This window comes from Bufo bufo, chromosome 5 (assembly GCF_905171765.1).
Source record: "Bufo bufo chromosome 5, aBufBuf1.1, whole genome shotgun sequence".
Taxonomy (NCBI): Eukaryota; Metazoa; Chordata; class Amphibia; order Anura; family Bufonidae; genus Bufo; species Bufo bufo.
The window spans coordinates 96,837,107-96,859,266 of NC_053393.1; positions in this window are offsets into that span (position 1 = coordinate 96,837,107).

Genomic DNA, 22,160 nt, shown 5'->3' on the forward strand with positions numbered 1-22,160 from the left:
ATAATACAATCTACAGAACACCGATCCCAAGCCCGAACTTCTGTGAAGAAGTTCGGGTTTGGGTACCAAACATGTGCGATTTTTCTCACGCAAGTGCAAAAGTGTTCCCGCAACACACCCGCACATTTTCCCGCAACGCCCGTGTGAAAGAGGTCTTACTATATCCAGAGCTTCCAGTCCTTGACCCCAGTGGAACAGCTGGCAACTACACCCAGACTACCCCAGGAGATAGCAGTATGGTTGCTAACCTGCGATGAATTCCAGATCCCTATATAGCAGTGTTCCTCAACTCCAGTCCTCAGGGTACTGGTCTTGATTTCAGAATATCCCACAGAATGAATACCTGTGGTAAGCAGTGGCGTAGCGATCGCCATAGCAGTGGCTATGGGGCCTTACGCCACTGGGGGCCCGTCCGTGCCGCCTTCTGTTGATTTTTTAAATTTATTTATTTAATTTACACACAGGCAGCCAGGCCCGAGCCGCGGACCGCCCGCCCACTACACTAGACTATCTGCGGCTCAGGCTTGGCTGGGGAGGAGTCAGGACTGGAGCAGGGCGCACGCAGGGCTGGGCCGACACAGTGGCTGTGGAGGCTCCAGCCAGGCCACTGAGTAACTCAGAAGATCCGATGGTATTTTCTAACCCCCAGGCGTTCCCATGGTGACGGGGACGCTTGCCTGGGGGTTAGAATATACCATCGGATCGGAGTTTTCACGAGCTCAGTGAGATCGTAAAAACTCAAATCCGATGGTATATTCTAACCCCCAGGCGTTCCCATGGTGACAGGGACGCTTGCCTGGGGGTTAGAATATACAGGGCCACGCCGCTCACAGCAGTATATTTATAAACTAATCAGTAACTACTTTAACTTTAATCATTGCTCATTGCTGATCTCTTTACTTGGATTATTTGGATATCTTACTCTGTCTTAGCTCCGGTAACAGCAGGCAGTGCGGGCGGGCGGGCGGCCCTCACTCACTGACGTCACGTGCCTGCTCCTCCCACTAGGCGGCGCAGGCGCGTGACATCAGTGAGTGAGCGCCGCCCCCCGCACTGCCTGCTGTTCCCGGAGGAGCTAAGACAGAGTAAGATATCCAAATAATCCAAGTAAAGAGCTCAGCAATGAGCAATGATTAAAGTTAAAGTAGTTACTGATTAGTTTATAAATATATTGCTGTGAGCATCGGGGAGGGGGATCTGTGGATGGCACTGTAGGGGGGGGGGGGGGATCATTGGATGGCACTGTTTAGGGGGGGGGGGGGGATCTGTGGATGGCACTGTTTAGGGGGGGATCTGTGGATGGCACTGTTTAGGGGGGGGATCTGTGGATGGCACTGTTTAGGGGAGGGGGGGGATCTGTGGATGGCACTGTTTAGGGGAGGGGATCTGTGGATGGCACGGGGGGGGGGGCGGGGGGCATACATTTTTTGGCTATGGGGCCCGTGCATTTCTAGCTACGCCCCTGGTGGTAAGTACTGATTATATCGCCTGCTCAATACCTAAGGAAACCCTGAAAACATGATTGACAGGTGGGCCCTGAAGACCAGAGTTGAGGAGCCCTGCTGTATAGGGGTCAAAGGGTGAATACTGGGGAAGCGCCAGAATAATGCCCTAGGGTTAGCCCTACACCAAACCAGTTAGTTGGTATATTGGGTTCCACCTTACTGCTCCGTAAAACAAGCCATGTCCATAATACTTTACCTCCCGGTGTCCCCTCCATCTAATGAACCCTGAATACTCAGACTTATGTGAAGGGACACTAAGTTTAATGGTGGCATTTCACATGAGACAACACCAGAAACATTTAAGTGGGCCCACTATTCGTGTTCCTGACACTGCGCACCAAACGTAAATTTTCTGGTCGTCAAGTAGTGTTTTGTGAGTCAAAAGGAGATTTTCAGCAGACCAGTACCTCGTATTCTGGGACGTGACCTGATAAATGAAACCAAGCTTCGTCCGTCATGAAGTACAAATGTCTGTCAGCAATCATGATCAGCAACCAAGTCCAGTAATTTACACGTTTAGCTTTGTCGGACGCTCAGCTCCTGCACACATGTTATTTGGTACAGGTTCAGAGATTTCAGCACTCGCTGAGACAGTCTTTAAATTAATTTTTGGGGGCTCCTTGCAATCCGCTGCTGAATTTCATTCACAACTTCTGCCGTCCTGATCGATGGAGGCCTCGGTTTCTTCATGTTTGCAACAGAGCCAGTTTGATGCCATTTCCAAACGGGACTCTGAATACATTGTTTCGCTGGTGGTTTTGTTCCTGGGTACTTGTCGGCAAAGGTCTCCTGCGTTTCATTAATCGATCGTCTTCGCACGTGACCTTTCACAATCGCTACTCGCTGTTCCAGGGAGAACACCATCCTTCTGACACCATAGGCCACTTTTATCAAACTGAACAATAAATCAGTCTTAGTTGCCCAAAGCAACCAGAGCTCAGCTTTCAGTTCCTACAGGGCTCTGAACGAATGAAAGCTGAGCTCTGATTGGTTGCTATGGACAACTAAGACAGATTTACTGGCAGTTTGATTTGGAGATATTAGAGGCGGGCTACTTTTTCGTGGGCCACCCTGTAGAACCAGAAAACTGGCACAGATTCACTGTTAGCCTCAAGTTTGTTATTTTTGGCGCAAAATATCGCATCTTGTTTTTTTGCTGTGTTTGGTAAAGAGGCATGGCCTAAGATGCATCAAAGCTCCTGGTGTAAACATCTGAACCAGTCACCATAAAAATGCAGTGTAATCTGCCAGGAGCATGTTATAGAGCAGGAGGAGCTGAGCAGATGCATACAGTAGTGTTCAAAAAAAGCAAATAAAGTGCAAAATCATGATAACTTTTTTTTTCCATAAATGCAAATGCACTCGAATTACTACACATTCAATTCCAAATCACAAGAATAACAAAATGTATCCAGTTTGGGTTAATCATTTACAGAAAGTAAAGAAAAAGGAATATTAGGCCATTCAAAAAAAAAAAGTGCCATCATTTTGCTGTGAAAAAAAATTATTTTAAAGGGGCTCTCTGGTTCAAAAATCTTTCTTCATACACGTGTATATAACATCTACAGAGACATTGTAGGCCATCCCTGCACCACTCTGGCAATCCTACCCTGGGTACCAACATTACCATCTACAAAGGGGACTCCATGTCCTCGTTACTTAACTGCCACTGGCGTCACGTTTACTTGCTTTATAAGAGGGACATATTTTGTAGAAACCTCCCAAGGAGCAAGGGATACCCCAGGCGTGGCCAGTAGGCCCGTTGCAGGGGCACTATGGATGGCACTATTGGACACTGTGGGGCACACCATGGATGGCACTATTGGAAACTGTGGGGTATATTGTGGATGGCACTATTGGGCACTGTAAACACACTGGGTGGCACTTGGGCCCATTGTGGCATTATAGGTCACTCTGGCTCAATGGTTCCTCCTGTGGATGGTACAATAGGGCACTACAGATGGTGATGTGGATGGCACTGTGGATAGCACTATAGGGCACTACAGATGGTGCTAAGAATGGCACAGTGGGGCACTACAGATGGCTATATAATGGTGATGGCGGGTAAGGAAGTCAGTGCCACTTAATTGTAGAACTGACCACTTTTAAGTCATTTCCACTTGTCATGTAAAAAGGACTATACATCAGTGTAATCAGCATTTAGATCAGTAACCAACGTTAGTGATGATTTGCTTCTTTAATTTGCAGGGTTTAATAGCAGACATTAGTGTATAGTCGTCCGTCTCTCAGCGTGTTCATAGTAGCATACTGCTTTCAAAAAGCAGAACAGTACCTTTTTCTGCATCTTGGAAAGTAATAGTTCCTCTACAGGAGAGGAAGATGGACCATCTACAGTGACGACAAGTGGGGATCTCCTGGTGCCAACTTCAGATCACACAGAACGATGGAGATCTTCCATGGGGCAGATATTGTATGCGACTTTATGCAAAAAGCAGACATTGTAATTTCAGGTAAGTATTCACATGGGAAGCTGTCTTTCACCAGAAGCAGCCCCGTCGCTAACAGACAGGCAAAACAAGCAATTGCTTGGGGCCCCGAGCTGGCCCGGGGCCAAGCAGAGCCGGTGCTTGTTTTGCTTCCTTTAAGGCTGAGTAAGGCCGGGTTCACACGAACGTGTGTGACCCGTGCCTGTGCTGCGGCCCGCAAATAGCGGGCCGCAATGCACGATCGACGGCTGTAGGTCTGCCGCATCGGATCGTGGACCCATTCACTTTAATGGGTCCGCGATCCGCCCGTTCCGCTAAAAGATAGGACTTGTTCTATCTTTTTGTGGAACGGAAGTACGGGACGTAACCCCACGGAGGCACTCCGTAGCGCTTCCGAGGGGTCCCGTCCCGTGCGGCCGTTCCGCGATTCCGGATTTGCGGACCCGTGATGCGGAATTCACACGGAACTGTGGCCGTGTATTGCGGCCCACGATTTGCGGGCCGCAATACGGCCACGGATCAGACACGTTCGTGTGAACTTAGCCTAACTCAGAAGATCCGATGGTATATTCTAACCCCCAGGCGTTTCCATGGTGACAGGGGCGCTTGCCTGGGGGTTAGAATATACAGGGCCACGCCGCTCACAGCAGTATATTTATAAACTAATCAGTAACTACTTTAACTTTAATCATTGCTCATTGCTGAGCTCTTTACTTGGATTATTTGGATATCTTACTTTGTCTTAGCTCCGGTAATAGCAGGCAGTGCGGGGGGCAGCGCTCACTCACTGACGTCACGCGCCTGCTCCTCCCACTAGGCGGCGCAGGCGCGTGACGTCAGTGAGTGAGCGCCGCCTGCACTGCCTGCTGTTACCGGAGCTAAGACAAAGTAAGATAGATATCCAAATAATCCAAGTAAAGAGCTCAGCAATGAGCAATGATTAAAGTGTAAGTAGTGCCATCCACAGATCTCCCCCCTAAACAGTGCCATCCACAGATCCCCCCTAAACAGTGCCATCCACAGATCCCCCCCCTAAACAGTGCCATCCACAGATCTCCCCCCTAAACAGTGCCATCCACAGATCTCCCCCCTAAACAGTGCCATCCACAGATCCCCCCTAAACAGTGCCATCCACAGATCCCCCCCCCTAAACAGTGCCATCCACAGATCTCCCCCCTAAACAGTGCCATCCACAGATCTCCCCCCTAAACAGTGCCATCCACAGATCTCCCCCCTAAACAGTGCCATCCACAGATCTCCCCCCTAAACAGTGCCATCCACAGATCTCCCCCCTAAACAGTGCCATCCACAGATCCCCCCTGAACAGTGCCATCCACAGATCCCCCCTCCCCTAAACAGTGCCATCATGGCACTGTTTAGGGGAGGGGGGATCTGTGGATGGCACTGTTTAGGGGGGATCTGTGGATGGCACTGTTTACGGGGGTGATCTGTGGATGGCACTGTTTAGGGGGGAGATCTGTGGATGGCACTGTTTAGGGGGGAGATCTGTGGATGGCACTGTTTAGGGGGATCTGTGGATGGCACTGTTTAGGGGGATCTGTGGATGGCACTGTTTAGGGGGATCTGTGGATGGCACTGTTTAGGGGGATCTGTGGATGGCACTGTTTAGGGGGGAGATCTGTGGATGGCACTGTTTAGGGGAGGAGGGATCTGTGGATGGCACTGTTTAGGGGGGAGATCTGTGGATGGCACTGTTTAGGGGGGATCTGTGGATGGCACTGTTTACGGGGGTGATCTGTGGATGGCACTGTTTAGGGGGGAGATCTGTGGATGGCACTGTTTAGGGGAGGAGGGATCTGTGGATGGCACTGTTTAGGGGGGAGATCTGTGGATGGCACTGTTTAGGGGAGGGGGGATCTGTGGATGGCACTGTTTAGGGGGATCTGTGGATGGCACTGTTTAGGGGGGATCTGTGGATGGCAGTGTTTAGAGGGGCTTCTGTGGATGGCACTGTTTACGGGGGGATCTGTGGATGGCACTGTTTAGGGGGAGATCTGTGGATGGCACTGTTTAGGGGAGGGGAGATCTGTGGATGGCACTGTTTAGGGGAGGGGGGATCTGTGGATGGCACTGTTTAGGGGAGGAGGGATCTGAGGATGGCACTGTTTAGGGGAGGAGGGATCTGTGGATGGCACTGTTTAGGGGGGAGATCTGTGGATGGCACTGTTTAGGGGAGGGGGGATCTGTGGATGGCACTGTTTAGGGGGATCTGTGGATGGCACTGTTTAGGGGGGAGATCTGTGGATGGCACTGTTTAGGGGGGAGATCTGTGGATGGCACTGTTTAGGGGAGGGGGATCTGTGGATGGCACTGTTTAGGGGGGATCTGTGGATGGCACTGTTTAGGGGGGATCTGTGGATGGCACTGTTTAGGGGGGATCTGTGGATGGCACTGTTTAGGGGGGGGATCTGTGGATGGCAGTGTTTAGAGGGGGATCTGTGTATGGCACTGTTTAGGGGGAGATCTGTGGATGGCACTGTTTAGGGGAGGGGGATCTGTGGATGGCACTGTTTAGGGGAGGAGGGATCTGTGGATGGCACTGTTTAGGGGGGAGATCTGTGGATGGCACTGTTTAGGGGAGGGGGGATCTGTGGATGGCACAGTTTAGGGGGATCTGTGGATGGCACTGTTTAGGGGGGGGATCTGTGGATGGCACTGTTTAGGGGGATCTGTGGATGGCACTGTTTAGGGGGGGGATCTGTGGATGGCAGTGTTTAGAGGGGCATCTGTGGATGGCACTGTTTAGGGGGGATCTGTGGATGGCACTGTTTAGGGGGGAGATCTGTGGATGGCACTGTTTAGGGAGGAGGGATCTGTGGATGGCACTGTTTAGGGGGGAGATCTGTGGATGGCACTGTTTAGGGGAGGGGGGATCTGTGGATGGCACTGTTTAGGGGGGATCTGTGGATGGCACTGTTTAGGGGGGATCTGTGGATGGCACTGTTTAGGGGGGATCTGTGGATGGCACTGTTTAGGGGGGATCTGTGGATGGCACTGTTTAGGGGGGATCTGTGGATGGCACTGTTTACGGGGGGCTCTGTGGATGGCAGTGTTTAGAGGGGAATCTGTGGATGGCACTGTTTAGGGGGGAGATCTGTGGATGGCAGTGTTTAGAGGGGAATCTGTGGATGGCACTGTTTAGGGGGGAGATCTGTGGATGGCACTGTTTAGGGGAGGGGGATCTGTGGATGGCACTGTTTAGGGGGGAGATCTGTGGATGGCACTGTTTAGGGGAGGGGGGATCTGTGGATGGCACTGTTTAGGGGGATCTGTGGATGGCACTGTTTAGGGGGGGATCTGTGGATGGCACTGTTTAGGGGGGGATCTGTGGATGGCACTGTTTAGGGGGGATCTGTGGATGGCAGTGTTTAGAGGGGGATCTGTGGATGGCACTGTTTAGGGGGGAGATCTGTGGATGGCACTGTTTAGGGGAGGGGAGATCTGTGGATGGCACTGTTTAGGGGAGGGTGGATCTGTGGATGGCACTGTTTAGGGGAGGAGGGATCTGTGGATGGCACTGTTTAGGGGGGAGATCTGTGGATGGCACTGTTTAGGGGAGGGGGGATCTGTGGATGGCACTGTTTAGGGGGGATCTGTGGATGGCACTGTTTAGGGGAGGGGGATCTGTGGATGGCACTGTTCAAATTTCATGCACATTAAATGCAACAGCAGTATTTGCACTGTAAACCTCCTTTTTTATTTATATAAAGTGTGGGTGAACTTAAACTGTATGGCTATACTGTGGTTCCTGTAGGCTTTGCGTGCGTAAGGTGGGGAGGACGTGGAGGGGGGGGGGGGCCTCCATGTCTATTTTGCTTGGGGCCCCCAAATTCCTTCAAACGACCCTGACCAGAAGTTCCCTTTAATTGTCAGCAGAAAGACATTGGTGTAAGGCCTCATGCACACAACCGTTGTTTTGGTCCGCATCCGAGCCGCAGCTTTTGCTGCTTGGATGCGGACCCATTTACTTCAATGGGGCCGCAAAAGATGCGGATAGCACTCCGTGTGCTGTCCGCATCCGTTGCTCTGTTCCATGGTCCGCAAAAAAAATATAACCTGTCCTATTATTGTCCATTTTGCAGACAAGAATAGGCAGTAAGGCTCCATTCACACGTCCGTGGTGTGTTGCAGACCCGCAAATTGCAGATCCGCAACACACCCGCCCGGCACCCCTATAGAAATGCCTATTCTTGTCCGCAAGCTGCAGACAAGAATAGGACATGTTCTATCTTTTGCGGAGCTGCAGACCTGAAGATCGGGGCCGCGCTCCGCAAATGCACTGTGTGCTGTCTGCATCTATTCTGTCCCCATAGAAAATGAATGGGTCCGCACCCGTTCCGCAAAATTGTGGAACGGATGCGGACCCATTTGCGGACGTGTGAATGGAGCCTTATATCAAAGGCTGTCCGTGCCGTTCCGCAAATTGCGGAACGCACACGGACGCCATCTGTGTTTTGCGGACGGCAAAACACACAACGGTCGTGTGCATGAGGCCTAAGAAAAAGCACGTAGGACTGCAAATCCTATTATACCGAGTCTAGGTTAATGGAGGAAAGAGTGCACTTTTGGTGTCTGACACATATCCAGTGCTGGAAAATATTAAAATATCATAGTTTTCAGTATCTTAAAATGAATGGTAATCAACATGGGACCAACACAGATGTCTTCAGCTGCCAAGTGCACATGTAACAGGTCAGCCAGTGTCATAGGGACAAATCTGCTGACAGATGCCCTTTAATAGGTTCCTCACTGCATTCATTTCTTATATGCATATGGAGGTTAGAGCTTTATTTTTTGTGATACAGAGCTCTAGCTTCCCTGCAATGACATACTAAAATGCTGACTACCAGCAGTCGCCCCTAGAGGGAGCATTGGAGCATAGTGTTACCCATATATGTTTAAAGTAAGTCTCTCACCAGGAATGTCACTTGTAAACCAGGCACAATGTCCTGTATGGCTAGCTTAGCTTAATGCAATGGTACCTTTCACTTAGGCCTCTTCCAGACGAGCGTGTTTAGTACGGAAAACACATTCCGTTTGGGGGTGTGATTTCCAGTTATGGCCACTGCTTGTTTCACATGATTGCACTTCATTATAATGATTTATAATGCTGTGTGTCTCTGGCTGTGACCTTGCTTCTACAGAACTATACGGACATAGGGGGAGATTTATCAAGACTGAAGCTTTCCGTGCCTGTCTTGTTATGCCCTGCTCTGCTGGAGGATGTGCCTAATGTATGACAAGGCGTCCGTGCGCCAAACTAGAAATCTACGACAGCTCAGAGCTGCAGTAGATTTCTGGCTTCATTTACACCTGAAAACTGGCATAAATATTAATAATTATTATTATTATTTATTATTAAAGCGCTATTCATTCCTTAGTGCTGTACATATGAAAAGCGGTATACATACATAATACAGACAATTGCACTAAGCATAAACAAGACGAGTTACAAACTGGTACCGAAGGAGAGAGGGCCCTGCCCGTGAGGGCTTACAATCTACATGGTATGGGAGATTGGGAGAAGGACACAGTAGGAGAGGGTAAAGTTGGTCATGGCGGTCATCACTGGTTGTAGGCTTGTTTGAGGAGATGGGTTTTTAGGCTTCTTTTGAAGGATTCCACTGTAGGTGAGAGTCTGTTATGTTGGGGAAGAGAGTTCGAGTGTATGGGGGATGCACGGGAGAAATCTTGGAGGCGATTGTGGGAAGAGGTGATAAGAGGAGAGAAGGAGAAGGATCGGAGAGTGCGTGTAGGGGTGTATCGGGAAAGTAGCTCAGAGATGTAGTAAGGGGACAGGTTGTGTACAGCCTTGTATGTATTTGTTAGTATTTTGAACTGAATTCGCTGGGCAATGGGGAGCCACTGAAGGGATTCGCAGAGGGGAGAGGAAGAGGAGTAACAGGGTGAGAGGTGGATTAGTTGGGCAGCAGAGTTGAGGATAGATTGGAGGGGTGCAATGGTGCTAGATGGAAGCCACAGAGGAGGATGTTGCAGTAGTCTAGAGTAGACGGGAGATGATGAGGGCATGTACAAGCATTTTTGCAGACTCAAAGTTGAGGAAAGCGCGGATGCTGGAGATGTTTTTCAGTAGGAGGCGGCAGGTGGTAGAAAGTGCTTGGATGTGCGGTCGGAAGGAGAGGGCAAAAATCAAGGTCACTCCAAGGCAGCGGACTTGGTTGACCGGGGAGAGTGTGCAGCCATTTATTTGAATCAAAAAATTTTTTATTGATGAATATTCATAGAAAAACAAAGGTACAAAGTACGCATGTGTGATGAGTGTATAGTACAGCTAAACTGCTCAACACGCGCAGGTGAGTGCAGTTATAGGTGAGCAACACGTCCTGTATAGATGATAAGTATGAGTTTACAAGTTGAGTTTACAAGTTGTACCGAAATAATATACGAAGAAAACCAGACAATAATAATAAAACATACAATAATAATAAAAACATACAATAATAATAAAACATAGGCTCTACAATTCCTCAGGGAGTTTCGGAGAGGAGGGGAAAGAGGACCAACCTGTATGCAGAATGGTCTTCTGCACTCTTCCCAAAGAGAGCAGAGGATTAGGGGGTGAGCATATACCTAGAAGACTTCCAAATACCCCACGTTTTTTCATATTTTTTTGTATTGCAGGTTGTGTTGTTGGATGCAGAGGCCATGATTTGCTCATATAAACAAGTTTTGTTAACCCTTTGTGTGACCTCAAGCAAAGTGGGCGGGAGAGGAGATTTCCATCTGGAGGTAATCGCCAATTTGGCTGAGAGGAGGATATGACAAACTATACCTCTAATTGAGCTAGGTATGCCCATGATATCTATCATCAATAACGCTAAGGAGGGGGAAGGGGAGCAGTGGGTTGACTCTGTGTTCGAGAGTTGGGAGATTAGGGAAAAGACTTCAACCCAAAAAGGCTTCACTATTGGGCAGTCCCATAAGATATGGAATAACGTGCCCTTATTGCCACATTCCCTCCAGCATCTTGAGGATACCGATGGATAAATAGTGTGTAGCCTTTCAGGGGTGAAATACCATCTTAGAGTGGTCTTCACAAATGACTCATACTGCGTAACACATGATACGTTTTTCGAAACATATTTGAACGCTGCTTTCCATTGTAAAGAAGAGAATTCGGATTTTAGGTCTTTTTCCCACGATATCAACGGTGTGGATTTTTTTGAAACTATCTTTGTTACTGAGTTGGGAGTAAATAGGGCGAAGGGTTTTTGAGGTTTGGGTAGGTATTGACCAGATCTCAATTAATTGTCTATTGATGGATGGTAAAGAGGGATTTTCAGTTAGGAAGTGCCTGATTCTAAGGTATTTGTAAAATTCAGTGTTAGGAACCTTATATGTGCTATGTAGGGATTCAAAGGGCATTAGGTTATTATCTTGATAAAGTTGGGGGATTTCTGTTAGGCCATATCTTCTCCATGTACCTACCCCCAAGTCCGGGATAAGATGGTCTAAGACCGCTAAAGGGGTTGGATTAATATTGGAAGGAGCTTCTTTGCTAGTGAGGGTATGGTATTTTATCCAGCAGTTAAGGGCATTAGAGGCAAGGAAGGACAGTTTAGGGTTGATAAACTTTCCGGATAATGAGGCTATGAGTAAGTCTTTGAGATTCCCTCCTATCACTTCTGTGGAATCAATGTGAGTCCATTGTTTAGAAAAGTCTAGTTTCCACCAGCTCTCCAGGGGACTTATTTGTGACGCTAAATAGTAGTCATATATATTAGGTAGGCCAATACCTCCTACTTGTTTCCTGGTGTGCAGGATTTTGGATGCAATTCTAGGTTTTTTCTTATGCCATAGGAAAGCGTTCAGTATTTTGTTACATTGCGAGAAGTAAGCTAACGGGATTTTGATGGGCAGGACCCTGAATAAGTAGAGGAATTTTGGTAATGCAAACATTTGAAATGTGGCCAGTCTACCTATCCAGGACACCTCAAATTTATCATAATGGTCAAGGTCCTTTTTGATGTTAGATAGCAAAGAGGGGTAGTTAGCTAAAAAGAGACTATGGGTTGAGGAGGTAAGGTTAATACCTAGGTATTGAATTTGGTTGGGTTGCCAATCTAAAATGAATTTCCCTTGTAGATTCTGGACTGTTTGGAGGGACAAGTTAATGGGTAAGGCTTGGGATTTGGAGGAGTTTAGTTTGTAGTAAGATAGTTGGCCGAAGTGATTAATAATATCTAAAGCTGAGGACAGGGAGGATGCAGGGTCTGTAAGCGTGAGTATTATATCATCAGCGTATAGACTCAATTTGTGAACGCGGTCCGCTATCTGAACGCCTAGTACTTTCTCCTCCAACCTTAGGGCTTGGGCAAGGGGTTCAATGGATAGTATAAACATTAGGGGGGAGAAGGGGCAGCCCTGTCTGGTTCCGTTGGAGATAGAAAATGGTTTAGACAGGGACCCATTTACCCAGACTCTTGCAGATGGGTCATTGTATAGGGCTTGGATTGAGGTTAGAATAGGGCCTACTATCCCCATTTTGGCCAAAACTGCAAAAGAGAAAGACCAACAAATGCGGTCAAACGCTTTTTCGGCGTCGAGCGTAACAAAAAGGGCCGGGGTCTTGTTTTTCTGGATATGGGAAAGGAGGTTCAGTACCCTTCTAGAGTTTTCTTGTATCTGGCGGCCTTTAACGAAACCGACCTGATCAGAGTTCACTAATAGGGGAATGAGGGGGGCTAGTCTGGAAGACAGGATTCTGGCGAAAATTTTAATATCCGTATTAAGGAGGGAAATGGGCCGGAAGTTTTTAGGATCATCAGTTGGTTTGTTAGGTTTAGGTATGGTTACTATTAATGCTTCCAGCATTTCTTTGGGGAAGGATCCCAGTTCTCTGCCAGATTGGAAGGATAACAGCATGTGTCTAGAGAGCTGGTCAAAGAAAACTTTATAGTAGGAGTTTGATAGGCCATCTGGGCCTGGGGATTTATGAGGGGGGAGTTTTTTAATAATGGCTTTAAGTTCTTCTGTGGTTATGGGGGCATTAAGAGTTTGTAATTGGGCTTTAGTCAGTTTTGTTAGGCCCAGCTTATCTAAAAACATCTCCATGAGATCAGCTGTTGGTGGTGAAACACGTTCTTGGGGGGCTAAATTATAAAGGGAAGCATAAAAGTCACCAAAAGCATCCGCTATTTCTGTTGGAGATATGATTTTCTTCCCCGAGGAGTGGTCTAGTATATAGGGAATTTTAGCTTTAGCGGCTCTCTGCTTTAGGCGGTTAGCCAACAGGCGGCCTGCTTTGTTATCCTGAGAATAAAAGTTGGCCTGCATCCTCTTTAAGCTAAATTCATATTTGTGTAGAAAACATGCAGAGAGTTGGGACCTCAATGCTTTAAGACTATCTGAGAGAGTAGAGGAAACTTGAGATTTATTAATGATCTCTATTCTTTTAATCTCATTTAGTAGCTTATCTATCTTTTCTTTACGTTCCCTTTTAAGTCTGCTCCCTATTCTGATAAAGATACCTCTGATGAATGCCTTATGGGCACACCACAGCATAGATGGGTTAGTAACTGAACCATCATTTATGTGAAAAAACTCAGTCAGTTCAGATCTAAGTTCCTGGGACAGTACAGGGTGATCTATAACATATGTATTATTTCTCCATGGGGAGTAAGGTTTGGAGAGATGGGATTCCTTCAGGGATAAAGAAATCGGAGCGTGATCTGACCATGTGATCGTGTGGATGGATGACGAGATTGTATTTGCAATCACTGACCTGCTGGTTAAGAACATGTCAATTCTGGAGTATGATTGGCAAGCCGAGGAGAAAAAAGAGTAATCTCTTTCAGAGCCATGCTGAATTCTCCAAATATCATATAGGTCCTCTTGCAGGAAAAGAGAATTGATAGCTCCAGGGGTCTCTCTGGAGGGCGTTGTGGTATCTACTCTTGGGTCTAATGCGGAGTTAAAGTCACCACTCCAGATCACATGGCCAGATCTTACCCCCCGTACTTTTGTAGCTAAGCGGCGAAAAAAGGAAAGTTGATGTCTGTTAGGAGCATAGAGAAAAACCAAAGTATAATCAACATTATTAATAGAACAGACTAGAATTATATATCTGCCGTTAGGGTCTAGCACAGAAGATTTCAAATAAAAGGCCACAGATTGGCTTATAGCCACTAGAACTCCCCTTTGCTTTTTGCAGAAGTGAGACTGATAAATATGGGGGAACTTGGGATGATGGATCCTATGACCATCTGCTTGAAGCAGATGTGTTTCTGTGGCACAAAAGATGTCGCACTTCAGCTCACGGACTTCCTTCCACAACATGGACCTTTTAAAAGGGCTATTCAGGCCCTTTACATTTAAAGCTGCAAATTTTAGTACCATGATGCAGGAGGAAATGATAGATCTGAACAGCGAATCCAAAATATGTTGTACTTATAGACATGAATCCCATCCGGGTTACTTGAAGAATTGGTCCCTATCACTTGACCCCATCGGATGAGGTCCAATTGTGTCTGCAGTGGAATTGTAGGAAAACAAAGAATAAACTTAGGAAGTACACGGAACAGAAAGGAAAAGAAAAAAGAACTATAACAGTGAAAAGACACCTGGTTACCATCAGGCACCATTTTGTGGGCTTGTGAGGCAGTTCCTGCCAAACTGACCGCCCGAGCCCTAAACATGAACCGGTAACTACTCAGCAAGTCAGCCTATTACTGGTCAGCGATGTGGTCTACGCCTGGTCGGGACCGTCTGCCAATCCATCGTAATGGGTTCTGGACCTTTTGCTTGAGGATCAGGAGAATCCTTAATGGAAATGTTCCATCCTTCTAATAATTTTCTTCCTGAGTCCAGGGAGAGCACCGTATGCAGAGTCCCTTGGTGCTGGATCAGGACTTTAGTGGGGAAGCCCCAGCGATACGGTATGTTGTGGTCGCGTAAGGCAGCAGTAAAGGGGGTTAAAGCTCTTCTCTGTTGCAGGGTCGAGGCAGACAGATCTGCGAAGATTTTTATCCCCTCATGCGGAGCAGGTAGCGGGCCTTTCTTTCTGGCTGCATTCATCAGTAATTCTTTTACGTGAAAGAAATGTACCCTAGCTAGAACGTCTCTAGGAACAGAGTCAGGGAGATGTTTTGGCCGGGCCACTCTGTGTGCTCTGTCTAGCGTAAGATCTTTATCGCTCATATTTGTCAGAAGCGACCTCATGAGATCGAGAATGTAGGCCTCTAGCTCTTTAGGTGGTATGTCCTCAGGTATACCCCTGAGCTTGATGTTGTTACGGCGGGACCTGTCCTCTAGGTCTACCACCTTGTTTTTGAGTCTCTCGACTTCAGCTGTAAGGTCTTCATGGGCATCTACAAGCTGGTTATGCGAAACAGCAAAGTCCCCCATTTTTGACTCGACATGCGTAATCCGCTTGTCTGCCTCGGAAATGGAGGCGTGTAGGGGAGACAGCAAGGCCGCTATTTCTGTGTGCATGGAGCGGCTGAAGGCTACTAACATCTCCTTAATCATGCTGCCGGTTGCTAGATCGTCAGTTGTGGGGAAGTCTGCTAGAGACGGGGCGCTCTGATCACTCACCAACGTCTTTCCATGCAAGTCGTCTTGAAGCCGTTGCTTCTGTTTTTGTGGGCTTTGGCAGGGAGAGACATCCGTGCCTGCTCGGGACCCAGGAGGACTGCTTCGGTCTGGTAAGTGCGTCTCAGGCCGGGCTGGGGGAGGTTGATCCACTGGAGAGGAGTGGGTTGATGAGAGTTGAGAGGCTTGCGGGCTCCTCCGTTGTATTGGAGTGGTTGTTGGGGAGTCTTGCTCTGCAGACCTCGAGGAGCGCGTAGAGGCGGGCGAACCCGCGCCATCTTGGTCTTTTACCCTCTCCACATAGAAGTCCAGTTTCCCTTGCTTCTTAACAGATCTCGACCCTCTAACCATCATGGGTGCTAGGGGGGATGTTGCTGCAGGAGTTTCGGGCGATTGAGATACGTGTTAGCTTGCTGTAGCTCTGCCGTCGCTTGATAGGGCTCGGGAGCTCAAAGCTCAGGCGGCCATCTCTCTCGGCTGGCAAACCACGCCCCCTGTGCAGCCATTTATAGTGATAGATAGGTCTCTGGGGGTTGAGCAAGATGGGGGAAAGATGATGAATTCTGTTTTATCCATGTTAAGTTTTAGAAGCGAGAGGAGAAGAAGTGTCATGGTCTTACCTTCTTGCTGTTCTCCTTCGTTTGACATGTGCTGGCGGCCATCTTGGTTTCTGGGTTTCTTGTAGCCTCCCACCCTGCGGCTCCTCCTTCCCACTGGGAGGAGCTGGATGCCTAGCTCATATATATAGGAGGTCTGTGGCTTCAGTTCCTTGCTTGGTCCTCCTGTGTTCACATGCTTCTAGACTGCTGCTGCTTCTGGTTCCTGATCCTGGTTTCGTCCGACTACCCTGCTGGTTCCTGATCCTGGTTTCGTCCGACTACCCTGCTGGTTCCTGATCCTGGCTTCGTCTGACTACCCTTCTGGTTCCTGACCTCTGGCTTCGCAAAGACTCTGCTTCGGTTTCGCCATCCGTTTGGACTTTTGCTTTACAGCTTTATTTTCAATAAAGCCTTCTTATTTTCACTTATCCCTTGTTGTACGTCTGGTTCATGGTTCCGTGACATTAGGACCAAGCCCTGAATTCTGACGGTACAGGGCCATCCTCGCTACCCACGCTGGTTGCCAGACTTGATCAGCAGGATCACCTGTTGGGTCGGTTCGCTGTGGCGTTGCAAACCCTGCTTGAACGCACGGCTCATTTCGCTCCCGTTACCGATGGGTCGGTTGTCGCTCCTGGGCCCGCTCCTACTGCCGCTCCGGTTGTTGCGAACCTACCATAACTCCAAGACCGCGGGGCATCCTGGAAAGAATCAGCTGTCCTGGGCTGTTTCACGTCTGTTCTGGTGGCCTTCCCTACGTTCCGACATCGCCGCATATGTAGCGGCATGCTCCGTTTGTGCCCAGAGTAAGTCCCCTCGGCACCTTCCGTTGGGCCTTCTGCAACCCATAGCCACCGGGGAGCGCCCATGGTCACACCTGGGGATGGATTTCATTGTGGACCTCCCTGCATCCCGAGGCCATACGGTCATTCTCATGATTGTGGATCGGTTTTCCAAAATGTGCCACTGTGTTCCTCTCAAGAAGTTACCCTCTGCACAAGAGTTGGCCACGATTTTTGCCAGGGAGGTCTTCCGGTTGCACGGTTTGCCCAAGGAGATTGTGTCGGATCGGGGGAGTCAGTTTGTGTCCAGGTTCTGGCGCGCCTTTTGCTCCCAGTTGGGGATTCATCTCTCCTTCTCCTCGGCCTACCACCCTCAGTCCAATGGGGCCGCAGAACGATCCAATCAGGCCTTGGAGCAATTCCTTCGTTGCTATGTCTCCGATCACCAAGACAATTGGGTTGACCTCCTGCCTTGGGCTGAGTTTGCCAGGAACACGGCGGTGAACTCTTCCTCTGGGACGTCTCCCTTCATGGCCAATTATGGGTTCCAACCTGCCGTGTTACCGGAGGTATTCTCTCCCCAGGATATTCCGGCTGTGGAGGATCACCTTTCCGTCCTACGTGCTTCTTGGGTACTGATCCAGAAGTCCCTTGAGGTCTCTGCGCAGCGCCAGAGACTCCAGGCTGATCGCAGACGAGCGCCTGCTCCTTCCTACCAGGTCGGAGACCGTGTATGGTTGTCCACCCGCAACCTCAACCTTCGAGTGCCCACTCCCAAGCTGGCGCCTCGCTTTGTTGGTCCCTTCCGAGTGCTTCGCAGGGTAAACCCGGTAGCCTATGCCCTTGCGCTTCCTCCTGGCATGCGGATCTCCAACGTGTTTCATGTCTCCCTGTTGAAGCCACTGGTGTGTAATCGTTTCACTTCCTCGGTTCCTCGGCCTCGTCCGGTCCAAGTGGGTAATCGTGAGGAGTATGAGGTGAGCAATATCCTGGACTCACGCCTGGTCCGCGGTCGGGTGCAGTTTTTGGTCCATTGGCGTGGTTATGGTCCAGAGGAGCGTTCCTGGGTTCCCTCCGCAGATGTCCATGCTCCTGCCTTGCTCCGAGCCTTCCACGCACGCTTCCCTCAGAAACCGTTCTTTACTCCGCGGAGGAGGGGCCCTTGAGGGGGAGGTACTGTCATGGTCTTACCTTCTTGCTGTTCTCCTTCGTTTGACATGTGCTGGCGGCCATCTTGGTTTCTGGGTTTCTTGTAGCCTCCCACCCTGCGGCTCCTCCTTCCCACTGGGAGGAGCTGGATGCCTAGCTCATATATATAGAAGGTCTGTGGCTTCAGTTCCTTGCTTGGTCCTCCTGTGTTCACATGCTTCTAGACTGCTGCTGCTTCTGGTTCCTGATCCTGGTTTCGTCCGACTACCCTGCTGGTTCCTGATCCTGGTTTCGTCCGACTACCCTGCTGGTTCCTGATCCTGGCTTCGTCTGACTACTCTGCTGGTTCCTGATCCTGGCTTCGTCTGACTACCCTTCTGGTTCCTGACCTCTGGCTTCGCAAAGACTCTGCTTCGGTTTCGCCATCCGTTTGGACTTTTGCTTTACAGCTTTATTTTCAATAAAGCCTTCTTATTTTCACTTATCCCTTGTTGTACGTCTGGTTCATGGTTCCGTGACAAGAAGGAGGATATGGAAGATAGGCATTGTGGGATTCTGGATAGAAAGGTCGTGATGTTTGGACCAGAGAGGTAGATTTGTGTGTCGTCAGCATAAAAGTGATACTGAAAGCCATGGGACTCTATGAGCGGTCCCAGGCCGAAAGTGTAGATAGAGAAGAGCAGGGATCCTAGGACAGAGCCTTGCAGGACACCAACATAGAGGGAATGAGACGAGGAGGTGGTGTGAGAGTGGGAGACGCTAAATGTCTGCTCTGTGAGGTATGATGTGATCCAGGAGAGGGCCAGGTCAGTGATGCCAAGAGATGAGAGAGTTTGTAACAGAAGGGAGTGGTCGACAGTGTCAAAGGGAGAGGACAAGTCAAGGAGAAGGAGGACAGAGTAATGTTTTTTGGTTTTGGCTGTTAGTAGGTCATTGGTGACTTTAGCGAGGGCAGTCTCAGTCGAGTGGTGGGGTCGGAAGCCAGATTGTAGTCGGTCAAAGAGGGAGCAGGAGGAGAGATGAGAGGAATGGACATGTTGCTCAAGTAGCTTTGAGGCATATGGAAGAAGTGATATGGGGCCGATAACTGGACAAAGAAGATAGGTCAAGTGAAGGCTTTTTGAGGATGGGTGTAATTGTAGCATGTTTAAAACCCAACTGGAAGACACCAGAGGTTAGTGATAGGTTGAAGAGATGAGTTAGGGCTGGGATAAACACTGTGGTGGGGTTAGGGATGAGGTGGGATGGGATTGGGTCAAGTGCACAGGTGTTGAGATGTGATCTGGAGAGTAGAGTGGAGAGTTTTTCTTCTGTAATGGTGGAGAAGAGGGTTTTGGGAGAAGAGGACTGAACAGTTGTGTAGAGGGTCTGTGGGGACTGTGCACTGAAGCTTTCTCTGATGTTGACTATCTTTTGTTTGAAGTATGTGGCAAAGTCCTCAGCTGAGAGGAGAGGGTGGGGGCGCTGGGGGACGGAGAAGGGAGATTAGAAAGGAGATAAATGTGTTCCTTCACAGTAGTAATGCCCATTGTGGCCCCTTCACAGTAGTAATGCCCACTCTGTGCCTCATAACAGTTATGCTGACCCCTTCACAGGATTAATGCCCTCTGTGCCACGACTGTGACCCCTTAACCCCTTAAGGACCCCCGCCGTACATGTACTGCGCTGGTGGACGTGACTTAAGGACCAGCGTTGTACATGTACAGTGGGCTGATCGGGCGGGTGCAGGAGCTGCGCCCGCCCAATCAGCGGCACGGACTCGGCAGTCACTGACAGCCGGGGCCCTGCTGCATACGCTGGCATCGATGTTTTCATCGATGCCGGCGTATGCAGCAGGGGCCCGGCTGTCAGTGACTGCCGGGTCTGTGCCGCTGATTGGGCGGGTGCAGCTCCTGAACCCACCCGATCAGCCCACTGTACATGTGTCGGCGTTTTAACCCCTTGTATGTCGTGGTCAAAGCTGACCACGGCATGCAGAGGGTTTGCAGAGGGTAGAGAAGGCAAGCCCAATGCGTTCCATAGGCATCAGAGCTTGCCTTCTACGCAAGCCTGTGAGATCCAGCCCTTAGGCTGGGTCTCACAGGCAGGCTGTCAGCATAAAAGCTGACAGCCAATGCATTACAATACAGGTTGTATTGTAATGCATTGCAGAGGGGATCAGACCCCAGAAGTTGAAGTCCCAGAGTGGGACAAAAATAAAAATAGGAAAAAAAAAGAAAACCAGACATATTGGGTATTTCCGCGTCCATAACAACCGGCTCTACAAAAATATCACATGATCCACCCCCTCACCTGAACGCCTTAGAAAAAATAAAACAAAAACTGTGCTAAAAGAATAATTTTTTTGTCACCTTACATCACAAAAAGTGCAACACCAAGTGATCAAAAAGGCGTATGCCCCCAAAAATAGTACCCGTTAAACCATAATCTTATCCCGCAAAAAATTAGACCATACATAAAACTATCATGTCTCTCAGACCATGGAGACACTAAAGCATTATTTTTTTTGTTTTAAAAATGCTGTTATTGTGTAAAACGTAAAAAAAAATTAAAAAGTATACATATTAGGTATCGCCGCGTCCGTAAAAACCTGCTGTATAAGAATATCACATGAACTAATGTCACGGACGTTCCCGTGGCAGGTACCAGGAGATCAGAGAGACTGGCAACTCGTGGGTTAAATTGACAAGTTCACTGTGAACTTAAGGGGGGGGGGGCAAAACAGTGGATGAACAGTGAGAGCTCTGAGTAAAATGTACTTTGTTTGTGCTTATTTTGTCATATAATATACCATAACGAATGTTTTGGAGACTGTGTACTGATGAACTCAGATTTTGGACTGTTTAATTTTATATTGTTTTGTATTATGAAAAGAATTAAAAATAAATTTCTAATAAATAAAAAAAGACAAGTTTACTGTGGATCTTATTGTGTCTGTGTTTTGGTGAATGCTACACCCCTTGCTTCAGGTATTGCTTGTTGGTGATTTGCCTTTCCCATAATTAGCCGATTACTACTCTTGGAGGTGCGGTTTATAGATTTTCTTCCTGCCTTCAAACTAGCTGGTCGGTTGTACTCTGTTCTGCTTCTGGAGTTGCCAGTTTTCTACTTTCAGATAAGTCTTGTCTTTTCTTATTGTTTTGTGTTTGTTATATTCCATGTTGTTTGTATCTGGGCCTGAGACAAAGACTTCCATTCGTGCATCTGGGGAGGAATGGGTTGTATCTGGTCCTAACCTAATTCCAGGGCCTGTATAGGGATATAAGGGCCTAGGTATCCTGCATATGAATATTCCTACCTTCAAGGTCTATTCATATTGATAGGTAGTTAGGGCCCGGATTAGGGTTGTTTAAGAGGTGACCTGTTTCTTACCTAGTTTCCAGGCACAGTTACTGTTCCCCTTCCCTCCTGTGTTCAGTGTGGAGTTTCCCCCCCCCCCCTCACTGATCGTGACAACTAACTCGTCAGGTGAACACGGTAAAAAATATTAGATAAAAACGGTGTAAAAAAAGCCATTTTTTGTCACCTTACATCACAAAAAGTTTAATACCAAGCGATCAAAAAGTCATATGCACCCTAAAATAGTAGCAATCAAACCATCATCTCATACCGAAAAAAATGAGCCCCTACATAAGACAGTTGCCCAAAAAATTTTAAAAAAACTATGGCTTTCAGAATATGGAGACACTAAAACAATCATTTTCTTTTCAAAAATACTTTAGTATTGTAAAACTGAAACAAACAATAAAAAAAGTTGTAATATTTGGTAATGTCGCGTCCGTAACAACCTGCTCTATAAAAATACCACATGATCTAACCTGTCAGCTGAATATTGTAAAAAAAATAAAAAATAAAACCAGTGCCAAAACAGCTATTTTTTGTTACCTTGCCTCAGAAAAAGTGTAATATAGAGCAACCAAAAATCATATGTACCGTAAAATAGTACAAACAAAACTGCCACCTTATCCCGTGGTTTCCAAAATGGGGTCACTTTTTTGGAGTTTCTACTCTAGGGGTGCATCAGGGGGTTTTCAAATGTGACATGGCAACTTAAAATCCACCCACAGAGGCCACGTTGAAACACATGTTAATGGTGCTACAAGC